Below are 26,356 nucleotides of genomic sequence, written 5' to 3' on the forward strand. Positions count from 1 at the left end.
ATATTTTCATTGGGTTTCATTGGGTTTCATCAGGGGGTGTTTCCAGGTTTCTCAGGTTTCTCTGCTGGTTTCTGTACAAATTATATCTCCTTAACCCCTTGCCTCTAAAGCCTGTTTTGGCCTTAATGACCAGGCTCATTTTTCAAAATCTGACCTGTCTCACTTTATGCGCTTATAGCTCAGTGATGCTTTAATGTATGCTAGCGATTCTGAGATTGTTTTTTCGTCACATATGACACTTTATATTAGTAGCAAAATTTGGTCACTACTTTGTGTATTTTTTGTGAAAAACATCAAAATATCATGAAAAATTTGTAAATTTTGCATTTTATGAACTTCTGAAATTCTCTGCTTCTAAAAAAGGAAGTCATAGCACATAAATTAGTTACTAAATCACATTACTAATATGTCCTCTTTATTCTGGCATAATTTGGGAAACATATTTTACTTTTTTAGGGTGTTACGGGGCTTAGAAATTTATTAGCAAATTATCACATTTTGTGAAAATTTCCAAAACTGATTTTCTTTAGGGACCAGTTCTTTTTTTAAATGGATTTAGAAGGCTTGTATACTGGAAACCCCCATAAGTGACCCCATTTTGGAAACTAGACAGAACTTAAAGAATTAATCTAGGGGTATAATGAGCATTTTAACCCTACAGGGGCTGGAGGAAAGTATTCACAATTAGGCTGGGTTCACACTACGTATATTTCAGGCTGTATTTGGTCCTCAAGTCAGGTCCTCATAGCAACCAAAACCAGGAGTGGATTGAAAACACAGAAAGGCTCTGTTCACACAATGTTGTAATTGAGTGGATGGCCGTCATATAACGGTAAATAACTGCCATTATTTCAATATAACAGCCGTTGTTTTAAAATAACAGCAAAAATTTGCCATTAAATGACGGCCATCCACTCAATTACAACATTATGTGAACAGAGCCTTTCTGTGTTTTCAATCCACTCCTGGTTTTGGTTGCTATACAGCCTCACAAATACAGCCTCAAATATACATAGTGTGAACCCAGCCTAGGGCCGTAAAAAAATCTAAAATTTAAATTTTCAAATAATATATACGTTTAGATTAAAGTTTCTCATTTTCAAAAGGAACATGAGGAAAAAAAGCATGGCAAAATTTGTAACGCAGGTTCTCCTGAATACAACGGTACCCTATATGTGGGCGTAAACCACTGTATGGGCACACAGCCGGGCTCAGAAGGGAAGGAGTGCCAATTAGCTTTTTTAATGCAGATTTTGCTGAAGACGTTTCTGAGCGCCAGGTGCGTTTGCAGAGCCCCTGTAGTGTCCGCAGAATAGAATCCCCCCAAAAGTCACCCCATTTTCGAAAGTACACCCCTCAAAGAATTCATCTTTGGGTAGGATGAGCATTTTGACCCCACATGCATTAGAGGAAAGTATTCAAAATTAGACAGTAAAAATGAAAAACACGAATTTTTCCAATAATATGTTTGTTTAGTTTGAAATTTCTCAATTTAACGAGGAACAAGAGAAAAAAGTACCCCAAAATTTGTAATGCAGGTTCTCCTGAATACAACGGTACCCCATATGTGGGCATAAACCACTGTATGGGCACACAGCCGGGCTCAGAAGAAAAGGAGCGCCAATTAGCTTTTTCAATGCAGATTTTGCTGAAGAAGTTTCTGAGCGCCAGGTGCGTTTGCAGTGCCCCTGTAGTGTCCGCAGAAGAGAAACCCCCCAAAAGTCACCCCATTTTGGAAAGTACACCCCTCAAAGAATTCATCTTGGGGTGTAGTGACCATTTTGACCCCACAGGTATTAGAGGAAAGTATTTAAAATTAGACAGTAAAAATTAAAAACTTAAATTTTTCCAATAATATGTTTGTTTAGTTTTAAAGTTCTTAATTTCACAAGGAACATGAGAGAATCTGCACCCCAAAATTTGTAACGCAGGTTCTCCTGAGTACAAAGGTACCCCAAATGTGGGCATAAACCACTGTATGGGCACACAGGAGGGCTCAGAAGGAAGGGAGCGCCATTAGCATTTTCAGTTCAGATTTTGCTGAAGTAGTTTCTGAGCGCCAGGTGCGTTTGTAGTGCCCCTGTAGTGTCCGCAGAGGAGAACCCCCCCCCCAAAAGTCACCCCATTTTGGAAAGTACACCCCTCAAAGAATTCATCTTGGGGTGTGGTGACCATTTTGACCCCACAGGTATTAGAGGAAAGTATTCAAAATAAGACAGTAAAATTGAAAAACTAGAATTTTTCCATTAATAATGTTCGTTTAGTTTGAAATTTCTCAATTTCACTAGGAACAGGGGAGAAGCTGCATGCTAAAATCTGTAACGCAGGTTCTCCTGAGTAGAAGGTACCTCATATGTGGGCATAAACCACTGTATGGGCATCCAGCCGGGCTCAGAAGGGAAGGAGCGCCAATTAGCATTTTCAGTGCAGATTTTTCCGAGGAAGTTTCTGAGCGACAGGCGCATTTGCAGCGCCCCTGTAGTGTCAGCAGAATAGAACCCCACCAAAAGTCACCCTATTTAGGAAAGTGCACCCCTCAAAGAACTCATCTTGGGGTGCAGTGAGCGGTTTGACCCCACAGGTATTAGAGGAAAGTATTCAAAATAAGACAGTAAAAATGAAAAACTCATTTAGTTTAAAATTTCTTAATTTCACGAGGAATGGGAGAAAAAACGTACCCCAAAATCTGTAACGCAGCTTCTTCTGAGTAAAACGGTACCCCATATGTGGGCATAAACCACTGTATGGGCACACAGCAGGGCTCAGAAGGAAGGGAGCGCCAATTTGCTGGAGCAAAACCGCAGCTAGTAATAGTTATTAGAATAGCACAGTTACTAAAATACAATAAAAAATGAGGTTAAAGGTAATGTTGGGTGGTCACGGGCAACCTGGGGTGGTCACGGGCAACCTGGTGTGGTTATGGGCAACCTGGGGTGGTTATGGGCAATCTGGGGTGGTTACGAGCAACGTGGGGTGGTTACGGGCAATGCGGGGTGGTTATGGGCAACGTGGGGTGGTAACGGGCAACGTGGGGTGGTTACGGGCAACGTGGGGTGGTTACGGATAAACTGAAGTGCTTATAGGTAATCTGGGATGGGTACCTGTAATTTGGGGTCATTACAGGCAATCTGGCGTGGTTACGGGCAATCTGGTGAGGGTCACTGGCAACGTGCGGTGGTCAGTGGCAACGTGCGGTGGTAATAGGCAATGTGCGGTGGTTATAGGCAACGTGCGGTTGTCAGAGGCAACGTGCGGTGGTAAGAGGCAACGTGCTGTGGTCAGAGGCAATGTGCGGTGGTTAGAGGCAACGTGCGGTGGTCAGAGGCAACGTGCGGTGGTTAGAGGCAACGTGCGGTGGTTAGGGGCAACGTGCGGTGGTTAGGGGCAACGTGCGGTGGTTAGGGGCAACGTGCGTTGGTTAGAGGCAACGTGCGGTGGTCAGCGGCAACGTGCGGTGGTTACGTGCAATCTGGGGGGTTACAGGCAATCGGCAACGTGCAGTGGTTATGGGTAATGTGCGGTGGTTATGGGCAATGTGCGGTGGTTAGGGGCAACGTGCGGTGGTTAGGGGCAACGTGCGGTGGTTAGGGGCAACGTGCGGTGATTATGTGCAATCTGGCGTGATTACGGGCAACCTGGGGCGGATACGGGCAACCTGTGGCGGATATGGGCAACCTGCGGTGGTTACGGGTAATCTGGGGGGGTTAGGGGTAATTTGGGAGTAAAAGGCAATTATTACTATAATAAAAAGTGTGTGTTTTATTTTTTTGTATGTTTGTCACTTTTTGTACTTTATACATTCATTTTCACTGTATTACTATGATTACTGTGATATTTTCTATCACAGTAATCATAGTTCAGTGACAGAGACCAAATTGGTCTCTGTCACGTTAAATTTTCAGAGCTGGCTGGTTGTGGAGCGCATGCGCACTTCATAACCAGCCAGGACGTCGAGGAGGAAGGAGCTCCAGGATCACGTAACGTATATGGGGAAGGGGGGGTGACTGGGGGACGGGGGTGACAGGGGGGGTGGGGGGCGACTTCGGGGGCGACACACTGACACTTTTAATCCCCTGTCACCAATGATTTATGGTGACAGGGGATAAAAAGTGCTTCCCTGCACTGGGAACAGGCGATCAGCGGTATATAGTATATACCGCCGATCGCCTGCTCAGGGACCACACGGGGGGGGTCCCTGATCACTGCCCCATGCTCTCCGCTACCTCCGGTGTCGGAGAGCATGGGGCTTTGATCATTTATTCATTTCCATCCCAAACGATGTTTGTTCGCAGGGATGGGGGCGGCCATCTTGGATGTGATGGCCGCCCGGGGAGGGGAGGGTTAGTGAACGCCCACTAGGGGGGCTGATATGGGGTCTGAATTATACATTTTCATCTCCCCCCACCGTGGGGAGATGAAAGTGATTGGCGGCGCCGGTAATACCCGTTACTAGCGGATCGCCGCTATTACGGTAATAGCAGCGATCCGCCGGTATCGGGGGACGAGGGGGGGGGGCGGGGGACACATTAGAAGTGGCGGCGGGAGGAGGCAACGTTCTGCAGCCTCCTCCCGCCGCCCGATCGGCGGGAGGACATTGAATGTTGCGGGAACTACTTGTTTTACATGACGTTCCCCAAACGTCATTTTGCGGCAAGGGGTTAACCCCTTAACGACCATAGACATACATTTACGCCCCACTGCCTGTGCCTTAACGTAGGAGGGTGTAAATGTATGCCCTGGCGCGGTCCCGGGCTAACAAGCTGAGCTTGCTCCATACCCGGTAACGACCAGCTGCTATCTGCAGCCAGGCCCTCACCCTCAATGGTAGCACAGCCGCTGGTCATCAAGCCCTTAAACGCCGCGATCACACCGCGACCTCTGCGTTTAAGTATAAGTGACTGGAGCATCTCCGGTCACTTAGCGATTGGGACCCTGCAGCCTGTCTGCGGGGGTCCCGATCGCATTTCCTGACTGATGGAGGTATACAGCTTACCTCCGTGCAGTCTTCTGTTCAGTCTTCTGAACAGACAGGCAGGTTCTGCAATGTTATCTATGTATGTGATAGTTTCCTAAGGGGGACTATAAAAGTAAAAATAAATAAATAAATAATAATACAAAATGCCCCAAAGCCCCTCCCCCAATAAAAGTGAAAATCACCCCCCTTCCCATTTTATTCATAAAACACATAAACATAATAAAATTTATTAACATATAATATACCGTAGCATGCGTAATCGTCCGATCTTATAAAATAAAACAATACTATTTCCCCATGGTAAACGTCGTGAACAAAATGCCGTAAAAAACCCTGCAGAGATTGCTTTTTTTTAAATGACATTTTATGTATAAAAAATTATTAAAAAGCAATCAATATGTTTGATCTAGAAAAAAATGTTACTAATAAAAACTAGAGATCATGACGCAAAAAAATGACACCCCATACGACCCCGTAGGTAAAAAAATAAATGTGCTATAGGAGTTACAATAGGCCCATTTTAAATACACCTATTTGCCAAAAAAAAGTTTTACTGCTAATAAAAATAGTAAAATGTTACAAAAAACCTAGTAACCATGCATATTGCTGTGTTCAGACTGATCTATAGAATAAAGGAAAAATGTCAGTTTTACCGCAAAAAGCATTAGGTAAACATGGAAACCCCCCAAAATTTGAGGAGTCGCATTTTTTGACCCAAGTTCACCCCATAAATAATATTTTGGGGGTTCTGTTATTCATTTTATGGCAGATTGAAAGATGCCATTACAAAGTACACCTGCTCCTGAAAAAACAAGCCCTCACATGGCCCTGTAGGTGGAAAAATCAAAGAGTTATGAGTCTTAGAAGGCGAGGAGGAAAAAACAAAAACGCAAAAGTGACAATTGGCCCGGTCCATAAGGCTATTTTAGGCCTGGTCCTTAAGGGGTTAATTATTACACTGGGGGTGATGATTTCAGAACCGAAATGATTGACCCTTCCTGTGTTTTGAAGTCCATCAGGATACTGTATGTGAAGAGAAGCCACTATATTATACCCACAGGGCATACCGCTGTGTTGGTATTCTGTAGCATTTTTCACCCTTAGACTTTCGTTGCAAAAAAAAAAAAAAAAAAAAAAAAAAATATATATATATATATATATATATATATATATATATATATATATATATATATACACATATACCTACCTTACAATATACTTTTTATGGTATAGCAGTTTGCTGTATTTTTTCATACAGGGGGAAATATACTAACATATACTGGTCTAACGGAGGCCAAAAGGACTGTCATGGTCTCCAGCCTGACCTGTTGTTGGTCTCCCATTCTTCAAGAAATAAGCCAGTTCCTGCCTGAATGACTACACCTCTGCTCCATGCTCTCTAGTACCATGCTATATCAACACTCTTTGGCCTTGATCAGGTGAATGGGGGCCTAGGTATACCCTTGATATATATTTAAAGCTTTTCCTGTAAAGGTAGACCACACAAACATAGCGTACGCATAGCCTTAGATTTTACTTGGCCTTTGTTGTTTATCAGAAGATTCAGTTTTAAAGAATATCTTGCAAAAAAAGTTGGTGTCTTTAAATGTCATCTCCTACAAATACATTATTCTGTTATTACACGAGCCTTGGGTAAGGACCCCGAAGATCTGAAACAGACAAACGGTTTGGTTTAATACTATCTTTTTTTTTTTTTTTTTTTCAAAAGGTCTGACTATAGGGATTTTATGTTCAATGTCAAAAATGCCTTGAGTGCTGCTTTTGTCACAAAATACTGTTAAGACTTTAACCTGAGTGATCTCTACTGAAAATACATTTTGGTTCATGTGGTTCCTAAAGGTTTATGTCTTATAGTTAAATAATTCTACTTTACCGAATACTACTGCTCTGGTATTGATTTTAATGTTCAGTTTGTATGCGGTAGGCTTGTAAGCTCCCCCTGGTGGAGGCTGTGGGCTGACCGTATGTTGTCATTTAACTCTATGCTTATATGAGATATTAGGACTCTGAATAAGGAAAATGGTGCTCATGTGACTGTTTTTTTTTTCTAATCCTGGAAAACCCTGGAAACTGGAGCCATAAGCCACAATTCCTCAAAAAGATGTCTCAATTTCTAGTGTGGCCAATCTCATGAAAACTACAGGTTAGATAATTAAAACAAATCATATTGCTTTTTTAAGCATCTATACAGAACAATGTGCCTCTACTTTTTGTAGTTTTTTCTGTCTTCCATTTGTAAAGGAGGAGAGGGTCTGGAACAGAGATTCCTAAACATATGTTAGGATTCTGGAAACACATAGTTTTGCACAGGAGACGTATACAGAAAACGGAGTATGAAATTTAAACAGGACTATTGGAGTACTGATGGTGAGTCAAGGTCATGTGTAAAAGCCAAGAAGTGTGTGACTTGAAACGCATAGACCTGTATGGGCTTCATGGCTTTCAGGGCTGTGTTGGTTTTAGTGAAACATTTTCACAGACTACTTAAGGAGTTGAGAACGGACTTTGTGAGTAGCCATCTATTGGCCACCTATGCTTATCAGGGCCATAACAGCATAACTATACTCCATAAGTACGCGTCCACACCTAACTTTATCCCTTCCCGCTGTCTAAGATACAATAAAGTCGCTAAGCTGATACTTCAAGGGTGAGTGCATCTTCTTTTTCTATCTTCATACATAACTATACTCCATACCTTAGTGATTCTACCTGTTTACCATAAATTGCTGTTACTAATTAAGAGACCATGGTGGTCTATGTTTAACAGTGGCATGCCCTGGTTAGGTCATTATTCTAATGGTCATCTATTATCTGCCGTAAGTTTATCCCTGATGACATCATGTTATTGTGACAGAAACAAGTTGGGAGGCCTATGCTGAAGGTGTTCATATATCCAGGGCCGGCGTTAGGGGGGGGCAAAGTAGGCACTTGCCCAGGGCCCCCATCCCCCAGGGGCCCCCTAGCTCCTTCCTTCATTAGTGGAGCAGGAAGCAGAGCAGCACAAGCAGCTCCCCTGCTCCACTAATGAACGAAGGAGCTGAGCTGTAAAGACGGAGCGCCCCTCCTGCAGAGCTGCCTGTGCCCTACAGAAGAGGAGGAACGGCAAGCCCAGGTAAAGAAATAGAGGGGGGGGGGGTTAGAGGGTCACGGAGACTGGGGGCGGGACTTGCGGCCAGGGGGCGGTGCTTACGGCCGCGGGTGGGCGGAGCCTCGGGTGTCTTTATAAAACAGTAACCCCCTCCCCATATACTAGCCTAGCGAACAGTATACAGGAAGGGGGCAGGGGATCTTGTATGATGCAGTTCCCCCTTCCACCATATACTGTTCAGGGCCCTCCTCCCTCTGTATCTATGGCCACCAGGCCCTGAGCAGTACATGATGGAGGTGGGTGCTGAATCACACAGTATCCTGTATGATAAAGTACCCCCATATCTCTCCTCTGCTCTACTACTACTACCCCCAATACTACTCCTAATACTGCTCTACTATTACCCCCAATACTACTCCTAATACTGCTCTACTACTAACCCCTAATACTACTCCTAATACTGCCCTACTATTACCCCCAATAGTGCCCTACTACTACCCCCAATACTACTCCTAATACTGCCCTACTACTACCCCCAATACTACTCCTAATATTGCTCTACTATTACCCCCAATAGTGCCCTACTACTACCCCAATACTACTCCTAATACTGCCCTACTACTACCCCCAATACTACTCCTAATACTGCTCTACTACTACCCCCAATAGTGCCCTACTACTACCACCATCAATACTACTCCTAATACTGCCCTACTACTACCCCCAATACTACTCCTAATACTGCTCTACTACTACCCCCAATAGTGCCCTACTACTACCACCATCAATACTACTCCTAATACTGCTCTACTACTACCCCCAATAGTGCCTTACTACTACCCCAATACTACTCCTAATACTGCCCTACTACTACCCCCAGTAGTGCCCTACTACTACCCCCAATACTACTCCTAATATTGCTCTACTACTACCCCCAATAGTGCCCTACTATTACCCCCAATACTACTCCTAATACTGCCCTACTACTACCCCCAATAGTGCCCTACTATTACCCCCAATACTACTCCTAATACTGCTCTACTACTACCCTCAATACTACTCCTAATACTGCCCTACTACTACCCCCAATAGTGCCCTACTACTACCACCATCAATACTACTCCTAATACTGCTCTACTACTACCCCCAATAGTGCCCTACTATTACCCCCAATACTACTCCAAATACTGCTCTACTACCCCCAATACTACTCCCAATACTGCTCTACTACTACCACAAATACTGCCCTACTACTACCCCAATACTACTCCTAATACTGCTCTACTACTACTCCCAATACTGCCCTACTACTACTCCTAATACTGCTCTACTACTACCCCCAATACTGCTCTACTACTACCCCCATACTGCCCTACTACTACCCCCAATACTACTCCTAATACTGCTCTACTACTACCCCCAATACTGCTCTACTACTACCCCCAATACTGCTATACTACTACCCCCATACTGCTCTACTACTACCCCCAATACTACTCCTAATACTGCTCTACTACTACCCCAATACTGCTCTACTACTACCCCCAATACTGCTCTACTACTACTACTCCCAATACTACTCTACTACTACCCCTAATACTGCTCTACTACTACCCCCAATACTGCTCTACTACTACCCCCAATACTGCTCTACTACTACCCCCAATACTGCTCTACTACCATTGCTATTATTACCTCCACTCCTGATACTACTACTACTCCCAAAACTGCTACTCCCCTTATCTACTACTACACCCCTCATCTTATATGCTTCTACTATTGCTACACCCCTTATCCACTATGCCTATACTACTACACCCATCAAAAAATAAATAAAAAAAATCGAGAAAAGAAAAAACGAGATTTTATTTTTTGCCCACATCACCCCAGCCCTAGGAGATGCTATGTGCTGGGGGCGGGGGGGAACAGGGGAGATGCTATGTGCTGGGGGGGGGTAACTATCAGGGGAGCTGCTATCTGCTGAGGGGGCAACTATCAGGGGGCTAGCTAACAGGTGTAAAACCTACAGTGAGATGCCTCCTATATTGGTGGATACTACATACTGGGTGGTGGAGGTAACTACCAGAAGAATTACCTACAGAGGGATACCGACTATATGTACTATGGAGGCACAGAGGGACCTATCTACTATATAGGGCACAGAGGGGTCTTATTTAAGGTCACAGAAGATCACCCCACCTCGAGCAGCGCGCCAACCGCTGACAAAAAAGTATCGGGACCTTAAATTGCTGCTACAATGTTTTAGCATTTGGGGCCCCACCTTCAACTTTGCCCAGGGCCACATTTTGTCTAAAACCGGCCCTGCATATATCACTGACATTGTTACACTATTGCTTAATAGTAGTAACACTAGTACTTTGTATTTGTTACCTTGATATGGTACAAATACTAGTACTCTGAACTCAATACATTGTTATACAATATAGCTCGGGCATAGTTATTTTACAGTAGCTCTACATATGGGTAAAAGGTTCACATTTTTAATAGGCACAAATAAAAGTTTTAGGTCATTCCCACATCTTTTGCACAATCTTATACTAAAGTTACCCACATCCATTTACTTCATCCACATCTTCTTAACTCCTTTGGTTGATCTCAATGGCTGTGTCTTTTTTTTTCAACTATACTAGGCAATTTTATGCACAAAGATATAGACTTTGAAGTCAAGTCTAGTTGTAAAGTGTTTTTTTATTTTTCATTGCTGTATAGTTTTATTTTTTTACAAAATAAGATTGGTTACAACAATATGCATCCTTTTAAATAAATTGATGCAGCCCATCTCCGCAGCCCTTCGCTGTCAGCATCCATGTGTCCTCATTTGCCTTGCTCTTCAGTTTCAGCACCACAAACAGCTCCCCGCATTGTGCAGACCGGGATTACGGCTCTTGAGGACATAATAACCTAGCCATATCTGGGAAGCCTTAGGACAGCACTACATTTGGCACAGACTCCCAGATAAAGATCAGGTAATCACTCTGTGCATCTGAGCATCATTAAAAGGAGAGCAGGTGAGATTAGGATAAACGACTTGTTCATATTTATTCTTTTCCGACGTAATCCACCAGAAAAATATATTTGTTTAGAAGTTGCCGGAGATAGTAAATCACAGACATAATGTTATGTAAACCACTGCCCGGGAAAAAGAAATTAATGCAATTCAATAATACAAGCAAATGTCCTTGCTAATGGAAGAAGGATTCTGGCTGAGCACCAGCCAGGCATATGATAATGCTAATATACATAAATGCATAATTACCGTGAGCCCGGCTCCGGTGCTCCAGACTTAAGGCTATGCAGGATTATTGATTCCCTAAAACTGTTGCATTTTAAGTAGGAGATCTAAAGTACAGATTTACATGAAAAATTGTGAATACAAGCGGAGACAGGGACTCTTTTGTTACGGCCATGTAACGGAGATGTAGCATCTTTAAGCAATATTCTTTTGGTACTGGATAGACTGGGTGGCACAGTCTTTAACCCAAACCCCCATCAGAAAGGACAGTCTTGTTGCAGAAAGATCCCAAGAAGAGTCATAGATAAGCAGCAGTAGCACCAATGCTGTAGTAGATTAGTTAAGAACAAGCCCAAAGGTAGTCACCAGAGGAGTCAAGATGCAATAAGCTAGAAAATAAAACATGAGCATAGTCCGAAATGGAGCCAAGGGTCAAAACCAGGAATAGGACCAAACATGGATGAGCTAGAGGTGACGTCTAGGACAAGACCAAGGGTAAAAAACAGGAACATTAGCAAGAGGTATAGGGACAGTAGAGGAAGCACTATAGGCAGTTACAGTATAACTTGGTATTTCCCCTTTAAATAGGCCGCTGCTGTAGAGTGAGAGCCACAGCCTAAAGCAACAGGATTGTTGTAGAACACAGTACAATAAAGGGCATGGTTATGTAATTAGATACTATGGTAGGGTACTGTATACAGATGTGTCCATCCTTACCCTTCCTTTAGATAAGTTAAGGAAAGTGATTTTTCACTGCGGATTTTCACCACAATATCCTGACATGTTAAGGACTCATTTTGATAATATTTTCAGTGTCTCACATTATAGGCTTAGTGAGAAAAGATTGTCACCTCAAGTTACATGATGACAGTGGACACATATGAACTCCTTACAGGAATAGATACAAGTTTTACACGGGTGGTCAATGACATTCAGATATAGCAGCTGCCGTCTAGATTGCAATAGTACACTATGCTGCCAGCTCAGCACATCCTGCCTGGCAGCTCTGTACAATGTGGCACACTTGTAGTGGATGGCAGGCAGAATTCATAGTTCCATCATTAGAAGTTAACTAAGCAGGTTAGACAAACCTATGTCTCTTACCTTTATCCGCGGCACAGTTTCTGTACAATTTTAGGCTAAGTTCACACACCGCATAAATTCATTAAACAGCCTTATTTAATGAATTTGCTGTTTGCTTTTATTGCTATGGAATCCTGGCCAGAGTGTGTACACACTGTATACACTCCAGCCAGGATTCCATGTGGCTGCACAAAAAACTGACGTCAGTTTTGGTGGCTGCTATTCATTGAATAGCGGCAGCACAAAACTGACAGTGCAGACAATGCAAAGTGCGGCTCCGAACGCACTTTACATTGTCTGCTATGGGTAATTGGAATGCGGGCACACCTGAATGTGCGTGCTTTCCAATTAAAAAGAAATGAAAGTGTCAGGACTGTATCTTTGCGGAGCTTGATGCATCCCTCGGCTCATGCTGTGCATCCAAGAAGGCACTGATTTTCTTGTATTTGTTCTGTGTTTTGTTTTGCATTAGTCTAAACATTGGTTTCTTTTGTCTGCTCACTTGATTTCATGGGCACACCCAAATTTACCTGCGGAGTTCTGTCTGGCCATGTCATGGTTAATCTTTGTTTTGGTTCTTTCTGTGACTGGCAGGTCTTACCGCCAGTTGATTTGTTTTGTTGTCAGGTGCCTGTGGTTGGAGATCAGGGGAATAGTCCAATTGTGTTCTGGACCAGACCCATGACCTCCTATATAACACCCCCAGTCTGTATACTCCTTGCTGTTATTGAGCTTGTCTCTGCCTGCTTCTGGCTCTGCTATTCTGTGTTTGTTGACTTCTGCTTTGTATTTTCTGACCATCCCCGCTTGCTGCCTACCCCCGACCATATTGCCTGTTTTTTGACTACACCTATTGGATCCTGATTTTTTACTTTTGCTGCAAAACCGTTGTGACCTGGATTGCTGACTATTCTTATTGTGTTTGTTCGTCTTGTCTTGTTTTTTGTCTTCTTTTTGTTTCACGTATCCAGGCCAGGGACCGCCACCCAGTTGCCTGCTACCACTTTAGGGCAGTTAGTGGTGAGTAGTCAGGGACAGGGCGGGGATGAACTTAGGGTACACTGTCTGTGTCTCTCCTGCATCCCTCTGTGACCTGAGTCGTAACAGAAGGTTATCCAGCTGGTAACTCACAGACAGCGGCCATTCTGTGCCACAGAATGACCGCTGTCATACAGTGTGTGAACCCAGCCCTAATGAAATCCTGTGTCCAGTACGACCATTTGGAGCATTGTCTTTCCCACAGAGAGCCAATTCAGCCCACTCCAAATGGCCTTACCGGACACAGGTTTACACTTATAGCTGCTGCAGAACATTTCAGTACACAACAGTCAGTAAAAGTGCAGCAGTAAATGTGCAACACCTGCTGTGGTGATATCCTGTTGGCTCCTTTGCCCATGGCATACTCTCAGCACAAAGCAGCCTTTTGTAAACACAACTTATTCTTCCCTAAATGTCTCAATAAATATAACACTATATTACTTATATATCATGAGATGATAGAGGCCCTTAGTGGTAATATGTGAGTACAGTCTCTGATATTGTAATACCCCTCCATGGCCCAGCCCCAAATGGCCTAAATGACCAGGCCAATTTTCATTTTTGCATTTTCGTTTTTCCCTCCGTACCCTCTAAAAGCTATAGCGTTTTTATTTTTATTTTTTCAGGATCAACTGTACTTTGTAATGGCGCCTTTAAGTTGTGTGGGGTTTAAAGCAAGTTTCTTGTTAAACAAACCTTTTGTTCTGGCAGACCTAGCATGTCTAGTCATAACACAGACACTAGACAGTGCACTAATCTCAATTGTGTAATACTTCATTTTTCCTGTGGGGGCTCTGCAGAGGAATCAAACACTTCTAAACAGAACCTTCTACAGCTCACATCAGAAAAGTTGGTTTATTAACCACAAAATTGAATTGTAAAAAGGGGACAAACCTCTTTAAAGGGGTTGTCCAGTGAAAATATTTTTCTCTTAAATCAACTGGTGTCAGAAAGTTATATAGATTTGTAATTTACTTCTATTAAAAAATGTCAAGCGTTCCAAAGCTTATTAGCTACTATATGTCCTGCAGGAAATGTTGTTTTATTTTCAGTCTGACACAGTGCTCTCTGCTGACATCTCTGGCCGAGACAGGAACTCAGTCTCGGTTTTCTATGAAACCCCATAGGAAACCTCTGCTGCTCTGGACAGTTCCTGTCTCGGCCAGAGATGTCAGCAGAGAGCACTGTGTCAGACTGAAAATAAAACATTTCCTGCATGACATACAGCAGCTGATAAGTATGGGAAGACTTGAGATTTTTTTATAGAAATATATTACAAATCTATATAACTTTTTGACACCAGTTGATTTGAAAGAAAAAGATTTTCGCTGGATAACCCCTTTAAGTGTAGATAGCACTACTATAGACTCAGTTTATTGTATATCTGCATTGCAAGTGCATCATTTGTAGTAGGTTTTGCGGTATTGGATTGTCCTTCCCGTTGATGATTAGTATTCTATGGAGACGTCCACAGTCCCGATGATTAGTCACGTGCATAGACACATTATTATGCAAAGCTGACTGTGATGGTGGAGCTAAGCACAGGTCAGTCTTCTCATCTGTTCCCATAAGCAGCCCCACACTTTCTGCCTCACTGATCGAGCCTCCCTGTTAGCCATAAGCCATTATGTTTATTGAAGTTCTCATAAAACCTGTTAGGAAATGAAAAATACAAGATTATAATCCCATTTATGTGTGATTTTACAGTTGTTTTACAATTACGGCCACATCACATAGAATGGGAGGCCATTAGTCTCTCCTATTTACTGTTCTTTGGCTTTTATGATGCATTTCATGAACTTGTTTGCTGTATTTAATGTTTTTTGATCAAATCCTGTAGGTTCTGTATAGGTAAATTTACATTCTATGGACTGTAGGTAATATACTGGAAAGGAAAGGTAAGGCTCTAGTGACAAGATGGTGCTAAAGGACTGTCTAACTCTCCCACCTTACATACTGTTAATGCCTTCTTACACCAGCTTTCACCAGAGTCCATTTCCATTGCTATGATATCCAGATTGGTTAAATAGTAAAGACAGAAACAGAAAGCTGTCACCAGCTGTTCAATATCCTTGCAGCACCACCACAGGAACAGTAAAGCATTACACATTGTCCATTTATATGAATGGTCTGTCTGTGTTATGCAGGAGAGAACAGGTCCTCCAGAGTGAGAAACATTCTTTGCATAGCTGCCAACAGTCCCAGTTTTGCCGGGACTGTCCTGATTTTTAAGGGACAGTCCCAGCAAAATAATGTCCAGGGAAGTCTCGCCTCCTGGTCACCCCAGGAAAGCCCCGCCCCATATGTTTAACCATAAGAACTCCTAATGAATATTTATGGTTAAATACACTTACATAGGAAGAATGCAGGCATTCCGCCTCCAGCCACAAAAGGGTGCTCTCTCCTCCTGGTTCCCCGCGCATTGTTTTTTTTTTTTTTTAAATTACACATGGTGGGGAGGGTTAACTATTATGGGTCATGTGTAACCTGATTGGAGGGGGGTCAACAGGATGTCTAAAGTGGAGTCACAACTACATTATATATTAGGGAAGCTAAGTGTCAGGGGGTTTACCTTCAGGGGCTGCCTACCGGGGAGGAAAGGCTAACTACCAGGGAGGATTACCTTAAGGGAATGCTCACATGGGGCAAACTACATACTGGGGGATACCTACAGGAGGGTGACTACCTACCAGGGAGGCTACTTACATGGGGAAAGAGAAAACTACTGTATGGGAGGCACAGATGGGCCTTAAATCTTCATGGGAGCAAAAAATTATTGGGACCTGATACATGGGAGCTCGTGGAGCAATACAGATGGGGGATTTGTAGTATGCTCTGTAATAAGTAGTAGTAGGTCTGTAATATGCTGGAAGTCTGATACTGGGGTCAATAATATGCTGGGGGCCTGATACGGGGGTCTGTAATATGATGGGGGCCTCATACTGGGGTCTGTAATATGATGGGGTCCTGATTCTACTGTCCTAATATGCTAGGGGCCTGATACTGGGATGTGTAATATACTGAGCTTGATACTGGGGTCTGTAATATGCAGGAGGTCAGATACTAGGGTGTGTAATATGCTGGGGGCCTCATACTGGTGTCTATGGGTCTACATTATATAATACATAAAGTTTGAAACAGCAACATTGCAGACAACAACAGCAACAGGTCACATTATACATCAGAAAAAAAATTATGAGAATGGATTAAAAAAAAGCCTAAGATATAAACCAAAATGGTACAAAAAAAATTACAAAAATTACATGTAGAAAAATAGAAGAGTTATTGGTTTTTAAAAGGTGGAGAGGAAAAATGACAACTTGATCCAAAATACTGGTGTAAATATATGTCCAGTATGTTTTATATTTGAAAAATTAAAATGTCTAGCAAATATACTATGCAAATTTTATGCTCTTTATTTGCTCAAAAGGGTTTTCTGGCACCACCAAATTTTTCAGATGAGTCCCTACTATAGCCAATGCTTGACTGAGTGGGCGTTTTCTGAGTAGCGAGAGGAAAGTAGAAATTGCTGTTTTGTGGGGAACTGCCTTCATTGGGACAGATGTGGTGAAGTCTGGGCTGGTGAGTATTGTAACGCCTGGAGTCGTGGATCCACTGGACCGTCACTAGCGATGGTATTAACCGCACCAGGGAGCGGAGTCTAAGGGGCCGCTGTTTTTCACCAGAGCCCGCCACAAGGCGGGACGGACTTGCTGCGGCAGACGACCCCCAGGTTGCTACCCCTGGCTTGGTTGCTAGTGACAGCAGGTGAGGCATGGCTGAAGCAGTAGGCAGATGGTAATGCAGGCAGAGGTCTGTAGGCTTAACCGCAGGTGGCAGGCAGTGCTCAGGAACAATGGGTAAGCTGCGGACAGGGACTAGGGACCGGGACAGCGGACAGGGACTAGGAACAGGGACTGAGGTCAGGAACGACAGGGAGCTGGGCCAAACGCTATGTGAAGCATGTAGAGGCTCCAACACGAGGGACAGGGCATGCTGGGATTTATAGGGAGTGATTGTGTGCATACACCAATTAGGGGCGGACTGGCCCTTTAAATCTGAGACAGACGGCGTGCGCGCGCACTAGGAGGCAGGGACGCGCGCGCCGGCTGGCACAGACTGAGACAGGAGTGGGGCGAGGTAAGGCGCCCCCCGAGGCCAAACAGGCAGCAGCGCCGGGTCCCTGCGTGGACATGGACCCCGGCGGCTGCATGGGGAAGAGAGAGGTCGCGGCGGCGGCCCGGAGCACGGGACGCCGCCGCGGCCGTGACAAGTATCAGGCTATGCTCTCACAGTTTTTCAAGCCTTAAAAGGTAAAAAAATTTAGGTAAAAAATTGAAATCCTTTTTAACTTTTTTCTTTTTTTAACACTTTTTTGTAGATTTTTTTTTAGATTGTTTTCAGCTGTTTTTACTACAGCAAAAGCAGTTATGCAATTTACAGACCTTAGAAGAAGAAAAAAAAATGGACTTACTTTTCTTTATCCATAATGTTGCATATTATGACAGTAAAATTTACTTAGGTTCACTAAATCCCAATATTAGATTTTTGGTGACACATTGATCTAGGGATTATTCTGATTGCCATTGGAGTCAGAAAGGAATTTTTCCTCTGTGAGGAGGCAAATGTCATCTACCGCATAGGTTTTTTTTGCCTTCCTCTGGATCAACACAGTATGATTTCTCTAGGTTTAACCTGATGGACTCATGTCTTTCAACCTTATTAACTATGTTACTATGTGTATTCGACACATTTTAGATGATACTTAACATGGGGAAATGGGCGTGGCTTTAATGTGACATCATGGACAACCGTAAGACTCATTTCAACAGACTAACACTAAATATTAGGCAGTATAAGTATATTTTCCCCATTGTGTGTCAGTCTCTGCCATGGTCCCATGTTGGGCTCTAAGGTTCTCAACAGCATTAGAACAACATGGCTGCGCTCTTTCAAAAACAGAACCTGACTTGGCTACTAATGCCAAACACAACCTCTATACAGGGGTGGCACTGTTTTGTTTTGTTTTTTTTTTGAAGGGGGGGGGTCTTTTTTTTTTTTTTTTTACCTTTAAACCCCCCTTAATTCACCCTCATTCTACAATGTCAACCTGTCCCTATTTTCCATTATTTTAGCAGAAACCTTGTGCCCACCATGGGCTCATTCTATGCCATCCGCACAGATTGTGCACGCCTCTTGCCACTCCTGCCAGGTTCTCCTTTTAATTACCCTTCACTTCTTTATTTTGTAAACATTTAATGAGGTATTTGATGGCGATAAATTATTTATGGACAGAGACTAACGCCTCCTGAATAATTCTTTATGTTTATACAGCAAGGTGGTATTTCCAGATCCTGGAGCTTTTTACTAAACTCTCATCAATATTCAGGATCTACTAGAAAATATCAGGAAACAAGAAGGATTCCTATCTTAAGAAGGTTTTGTCTCACTTAATCAATGCCCCAGTGACGCCATGTGCTAATTTACCATCAAAGGAAGAATATACAAACTTGTCTTGTCTTATCCCAGATACTAAAAGCTTTCAAGAGAATGGGAGGTAAAGACCTAGAGGAGCCCATCCACCATTGGACAGGTAGTCTGCCAACTATGCATTTTATTGAATGCCTGGCATGTAATATCACATTTCTCCTGTGGAGGCCACTGCAGAGAAATTGTACAATCAGCTTCAGGATGACTTTAATTTTAAAGGAAGGTTGCCTTAATGCTAACCAGAGGATTGGAGATAACCAGCTGACTGCTGTGACCCCACTGATCAGGGCCGGTGTCGGCACAGGACTCACCCGGGTGAGTGCCGGGGCCCACAGTGCCGCTAGGGGCCCAGAGAGGGTGAGGGGCTCAGTGTTCTAATGTTCAGCCCGCTCACTGTAGTGCAGGGTGAGCAGGTTGAACATCAGAAGAGACAGGAGGCAGAGCAGGACTTGCATAGATAGAGTGAAAAGGTTAAAGGACCTGATCACATGACCTACAGGCCCTCAACCTTACAATATGGAGAGCAGCTCGACAGAGAGGAAGAGGGAGAAGACTGAGCTGTAAGTGCTGTGTGTTAATGTCTGAGTGTGTCAGTGAGTTAGTCAGTCAGTAATGTGTGTCAGTCATTCAGTCAGTAATGTGTCTGTCAGTCAGTCAGTCAGTGATGTTTGTCAGTAAATCAGTCAGTAAAGTGTGTAAGTAATGTCTGTGTCAGTAAGCGTGTGTGTCACTAAGTGTGTGTGTGTGTCAGTAATGTGTGTTTGTGTATGTTAGTCGTGTGCATGGAAGATTGATGAGGGGCCCGCTGAGGCTTTGTCACTCAAGGGCCTGCCACTGATTACAAACATGTAGATCAAATGTCCCCCAAATGAATGAAACAGCAGGATACCCACAGCTCATTAAGTTAAACTGTACCTGAAGTTTTAAAGGATTTAAAGAAAAAAAAAAACAGCATAGTTCAGTCTTGAAACTACCAAAAATCCATTTGCTTTGGGGTTTTTTTATTCTGTATTGTGTGGTTGTACTTCCTGTTTGAGCAGTTGTACATAGTACTACAGGTGCCAGAATGCAATGCTTTCCTTCAGCTGTTCATCACAGTCCTCCACCCTGCCCACTCCCCGCCCAAAGCTGTTGCAGAACATCTAGGCTGTGTTAAGGCATTGCAGTTTCATTATGTTACTGAATTATTTGCAGTACTTTATCATTTCATTGTGTTCCTAACCACACAGCACACAATTACTACCTGTAACACCACACAGCACTGTATTCTCTACCTGTAACACCACACAACACACTGTATTCTCTACCTGTAACACCACACACCACACTGTATTCTCTACCTGTAACACCACACAGCACGCTGTATTCTCTATCTGTAACACCACACAGCACGCTGTATTCTCTACCTGTAACACCACACAGCACGCTGTATCCTCTACCTGTAACACCACACAGCACGCTGTATTCTCTACCTGTAACACCTCACAGCATTGTATTCTCTACCTGTAACACCACACAGCACACTGTATTCTCTACCTGTAACACCACACAGCACACTGTATTCTCTACCTGTAAAACCACACAGCACGCTGTATTCTCTACCTGTAACACCACACAGCATTGTATTCTCTACCTGTAACACCACACAGCACGCTGTATTCTCTACCTGTAACACCACACAGCACACTTTATTCTCTACCTGTAACACCACACAGCACACTGTATTCTCTACCTGTAACACCACACAGCACACTGTATTCTCTACCTGTAACACCACACTGTATTCTCTACCTGTAACACCACACAGCACGCTGTATTTTCTACCTGTAACACCACACAGCACGCTGTATTCTCTACCTGTAATACCACACAGCACACTGTATTCTCTACCTGTAACACCACACAGCACGCTGTATTCTCTACCTGTAACACCACACAGCACGCTGTATTCTCTACCTGTAACACCACACAGCACGCTGTATTCTCTACCTGTAACACCACACAGCACGCTGTATTCTCTACCTGTAACACCACACAGTATTGTATTCTCTACCTTTTACACCACACAGCACACTGTATTCTCTACCTGTAACACCACACAGCATGCTGTATTCTCTACCTGTAACATCACATAGCACGCTGTATTCTCTACCTGTAACACTACACAGCACACTGCATTCTCTACCTGTAACACTACACAGCACACTGTATTATCTACCTGTAACACCACACAGCACACTGTATTCTCTACCTGTAACACCACATAGCACGCTGTATTCTCTACCTGTAACATCACATAGCACGCTGTATTCTCTACCTGTAACACCACACAGCACGCTGTATTCTCTACCTGTAACACCACACAGCACGCTGTATTCTCTACCTGTAACACCACACAGCACGCTGTATTCTCTACCTGTAACACCACACAGCACGCTGTATTCTCTACCTGTAACACCACACAGCACGCTGTATTCTCTACCTGTAACACCACACAGCACGCTGTATTCTCTACATGTAACACCACACAGCACACTGTATTCTCTACCTGTAACACCACAAAGCACACTGTATTCTCTACCTGTAACACCACAAAGCACACTGTATTCTCTACCTGTACCGCTGATATTGGAATAAAGTAAAGAACTTTTTAAATTTATTTCTCTTTTTATCTCCCCATATTATGATCAAGCATCTTTTATCTTTGAGGTTGAGCCCCAAAATAAGGACTTTATCCAATATTATCTTACATGGGATATACTGTTTATGCCTGTTTTTTTGTCCAGGTGGGATTTGCAGTGCCGGCTATGATCCTCTGTGATGTTTAGCATCATTTAATTGTGTTACTGCACCATTTTTGTGAAGACGCCGCAGTACTGCAATGAAACTCCATCATGTGTGAACATAACCCGAATTTCCCTGCAGAGTTTTGCACAGTTAGGTTGCTGCACCTGCTTCTGGCCGGTCAGAGATGGTAAATCACTCAGGGGATTGGGGGATCCAGCCAAGCCTCCTGTGACATCACACCCTGCCCCCTCTCTGCATCGTCATTCTCTGCTCAGCAAACACACACAATGTGAGACAGAGGCATGGAGTATTTGTCTCCTAAGGGGGGAGAGCAGTGGGAGCAGGAGACAATGTGGATTGGCACAGAGGCCATTTTTTTTTTCACTTCCTGGATTTCAATCAGCTACCAGTGTGGTAGAACCGCACATACAGGTCCTTCTAAAAAAATTAGCATATAGTGCTAAAGTTCATTATTTTCCATAATGTAATGATAAAAATTAAAGTTACATATAAATTAGAATCATTGCACACCAACTGAAATATTTTATTGTTTTTATACTGATGATTTTGGCATACAGCTCAAGAAAACTCAAAAATCCTATCTCAAAAAATTAGCATATTTCATCCGACCAATAAAAGAAAAGTGTTTTTAATAATAAAAAAGTCAACCTTCAAATAATTATGTTCAGTTATGCACTCAATACTTGGTCGGGAATCCTTTTGCAGAAATGACTGCTTCAATGTGGCATGGAGGCAATCAGCCTGTGGCACTGCTCAGGTGTTATGGAGGCCCAGGATGCTTTGATAGTGGCCTTAAGCTCATCCAGAGTGTTGGGTCTTGCGTCTCTCAACTTTCTCTTCACAATATCCCACAGATTCTCTATGGGGTTCAGGTCAGGAGAGTTGGCAGGCCAATTGAGCAGACTAACACCATGGTCAGTAAACCATTTACCAGTGGTTTTGGCACTGTGAGCAAGGTGCCAGGTCATGCTGAAAAATGAAATCTTCATCTCCATAAAGTTTTTCAGCCGATGGAAGCATGAAGTGCTCCACAATCTCCTGATAGCTAGCTGCATTGACCCTGCCCTTGATAAAACACAGTGGACCAACACCTGCAGCTGACATGGCACCCCAGACCATCACTGACTGTGGGTACTTGACACTGGACTTCAGGCATTTTGGCATTTTCTTCTCCCCAGTCTTCCTCCAGACTCTGGCACCTTGATTTCCGAATGACATGCAAAATTTGCTTTCATCAGAAAAAAGTACGTGGGACCACTGAGCAACAGTCCAGTGCTGCTTCTCTGTAGCCCAGGTCAGGCGCTTCTGCCGCTGTTTCTGGTTCAAAAGTGGCTTGACCTGGGGAATGCGGCACCTGTAGCCCATTTCCTGCACACGCCTGTGCACAGTGGCTCTGGATGTTTCTACTCCAGACTCAGTCCACTGCTTCTGCAGGTCCATCAAGGTCTGGAATCGGTCCTTCTCCACAATCTTCCTCAGGGTACGGTCACCTCTTCTCGTTGTGCAGCGTTTTCTGCCACATTTTTTCCTTCCCACAGACTTCCCATTGAGGTGCCTTGATACAGCACTCTGGGAACAGCCTATTTGTTCAGAAATTTCTTTCTGGGTCTTACCCTCTTGCTTGAGGGTGTCAATGATGGCCTTCTGGACAGCAGTCAGGTCGGCAGTCTTACCCATGATGGCTGTTTGGAGTAATGAACCAGGCTGGTAGTTTTTAAAAGCCTCAGGTATCTTTTGCAGGTGTTTAGAGTTAATTAGTTGATTCAGATGATTAGGTTAATAGCTCGTTTAGGGAACCTTTTCATGATATGCTAATTTTTTGAGATAGGATTTTTGGGTTTTCATGAGCTGAAATATTTCAGTTGGTGTGCAATGATTCTAAAATATATGAAAGTTTAATATTTATCATTACATTATGGAAAATAATGAACTTTAGCACTATATGCTAATTTTTTGAGAAGGACCTGTATGTGGTAATACATTATATATATATATATATATATATATATATATATATATATATATATATATATATATATATATATTATAACTTTTAATTTACTTTTAATAGAAAACAAGTTTTCCTTATGTGGAGTTCCCCTTTAACTTCTCTGTTCCTGACATACGGCAGTAGATACACTACTATTACACAAGAGACAACTTTCCTGAGCTTCATAGGTTGTGAAAGGTGAGAGGGAAGACTTGATTTACCTTTCTGGAACATTAAGGATCTTGTTCAGCAGGCAGATAGGCTCAGAGATTGTAGGTACACAGCCCAGACTTTCTTTCCACTTCCTTTGTACATAGCACATCATTCCCTTTGTCCTGATGTAGCTCTTAATGATGACAGGTCTCCCCTAGCAACACAGACTGGACAGAAGATTGTAGTGAAGGGAGAGATCTAGTGGCCAAAATTTTAGAGCTATTGTTTTATCTTATCTATCTATATCATAAAAATCAAAGTCTGTCTGTCTGTCCTTCTGTCTGTCTGTCCTCTATAGACTTCCAAGCGCCTGAACCATTTGACCCCAAATTTGGCACACAGATACATTGGGTGCCCGGGAAGGTTATTGCGAAGGTCCCGTCCCTGCCAGATGTACAGGAGGGGAGGGGGATGGGGAAGAGCGGCGCCCCATAGAGATGAATGGGAAAATCTCCTCACTGCAAACACAGGTGATATAATTAGCTGCAGCAGACACGGCAGTTGGAGCCTTAGCAACCAATAGGATTACTGCTTTCATTTTCACAGGGAGCAATGGTTGCTAGGGAAGCTGCCTCACAACATCCACAGTAATAACTGTTAGACCCCCTACTCCAACTATACAGTACATGTATACAGGACCCCCTACTCCATCTATACAGTACATGTATATACAGGACCCCCTACTCCATCTATACAGGACATGTATACAGGACCCCCTACTCCATCTATACAGTACATGTATATACAGGACCGCCTACTCCATCTATACAGTACATGTATATACAGGACCTCCTACTCCATCTATACAGTACATGTATATACAGGACCTCCTACTCCATCTATACAGTACATGTATATACAGGGCCCCCTACTCCATCTATACAGTACATGTATATACAGGGCCCACTACTCCATCTATACAGTACATGTATATACAGGACCCCTACTCCAACTATACATTACATGTATATACAGGGCAACCTACTCCATCTATACAGTACATGTATATACAGGGCACAACAGGTATACCAAACTGTGACTGGGTAACACTGCCACACCAGACCTGACCAATACCGCCATACTGTGACTGGATAACACCTCCATACCAGACCTGACCAATACCGCCATACTGTGACTGGATAACACCTCCATACCAGACCTGACCAATACCGCCATACTGTGACTGGGTAACACCGCCAGACCAGACCTGACCAATACTGCCATACTGTGACTGGATAACACTGCCACACCAGACCTGACCAATACCGCCATACTGTGACTGGATAACACTGCCACACCAGACCTGACCAATACCGCCATACTGTGACTGGATAACACTGTCATACCAGACCTGACCAATACCGCCATACTGTGACTGGATAACACTGTCATATAAGACCTGACCAATACCGCCATACTGTGACTGGATAACACTGCCATACCAGACCTGACCAATACTGCCATACTGTGACTGGATAACACCGCTATACCAGACCTGACCAATACCACCATACCGTGACTGGATAACACCACCACACCAGACCTGAACAATACCGCCATACTGTGACTGGATAACACCGCCATACCAGACATGACCAATACCGACACACTGTGACTGAATAACACTGCCATACGGGTAAATACAACCCTGCAGGTATACAGTACACTACAGGTATACAGGACCCCAAAACTATACACTACAGGTATACAGGACCTCCACCAACTATATATTTCAGGTATACAGGACCTCCACCAACTATATACTACAGGTATACAGGACCCCAAACTATACACTACAGGTATACAGGACCCCAAAACTATACACTACAGGTATACAGGAACTCCACCAACTATATACTACAGGTATATAGGACCCCAAACTATACACTACAGGTATACAGGACCTCAAAACTATACACTACAGGTATACAGGACCTACACCAACTCTATAATACAGGTATACAGCACCTTCACCAACTGTATACTACAAGTATACAGGACCCCAAATATACTACAGGTATACAGGAACTCTACCAGCTATATACTACAGGTATATAGGACCCCAAACTATACACTACAGGTATACAGGACCTCCACCAACTCTATACTATAGTTATACAGGACCCTCAAACTATTTACTACAGGTATACAGGACCCCCGAACTATATACTACAGGTATAGAAAACCTCCACCAATTATACACTACAGGTATCCAGGACCCTTAAACTATAAACTACAGGTATACAAGACCTCCACCAACTATACATTACAGGTATACAGCACCAACTATATACTACAGGTATACAGGACCCCCGAACTATACAGTACAGTTATACAGGACCTTCACCAACTGTACACTGCAGGTATACAGGACCTCCCTCAACTATACACTACAGG

Source organism: Dendropsophus ebraccatus, chromosome 14, assembly GCF_027789765.1.
Source record: "Dendropsophus ebraccatus isolate aDenEbr1 chromosome 14, aDenEbr1.pat, whole genome shotgun sequence".
NCBI classification, from domain to species: domain Eukaryota; kingdom Metazoa; phylum Chordata; class Amphibia; order Anura; family Hylidae; genus Dendropsophus; species Dendropsophus ebraccatus.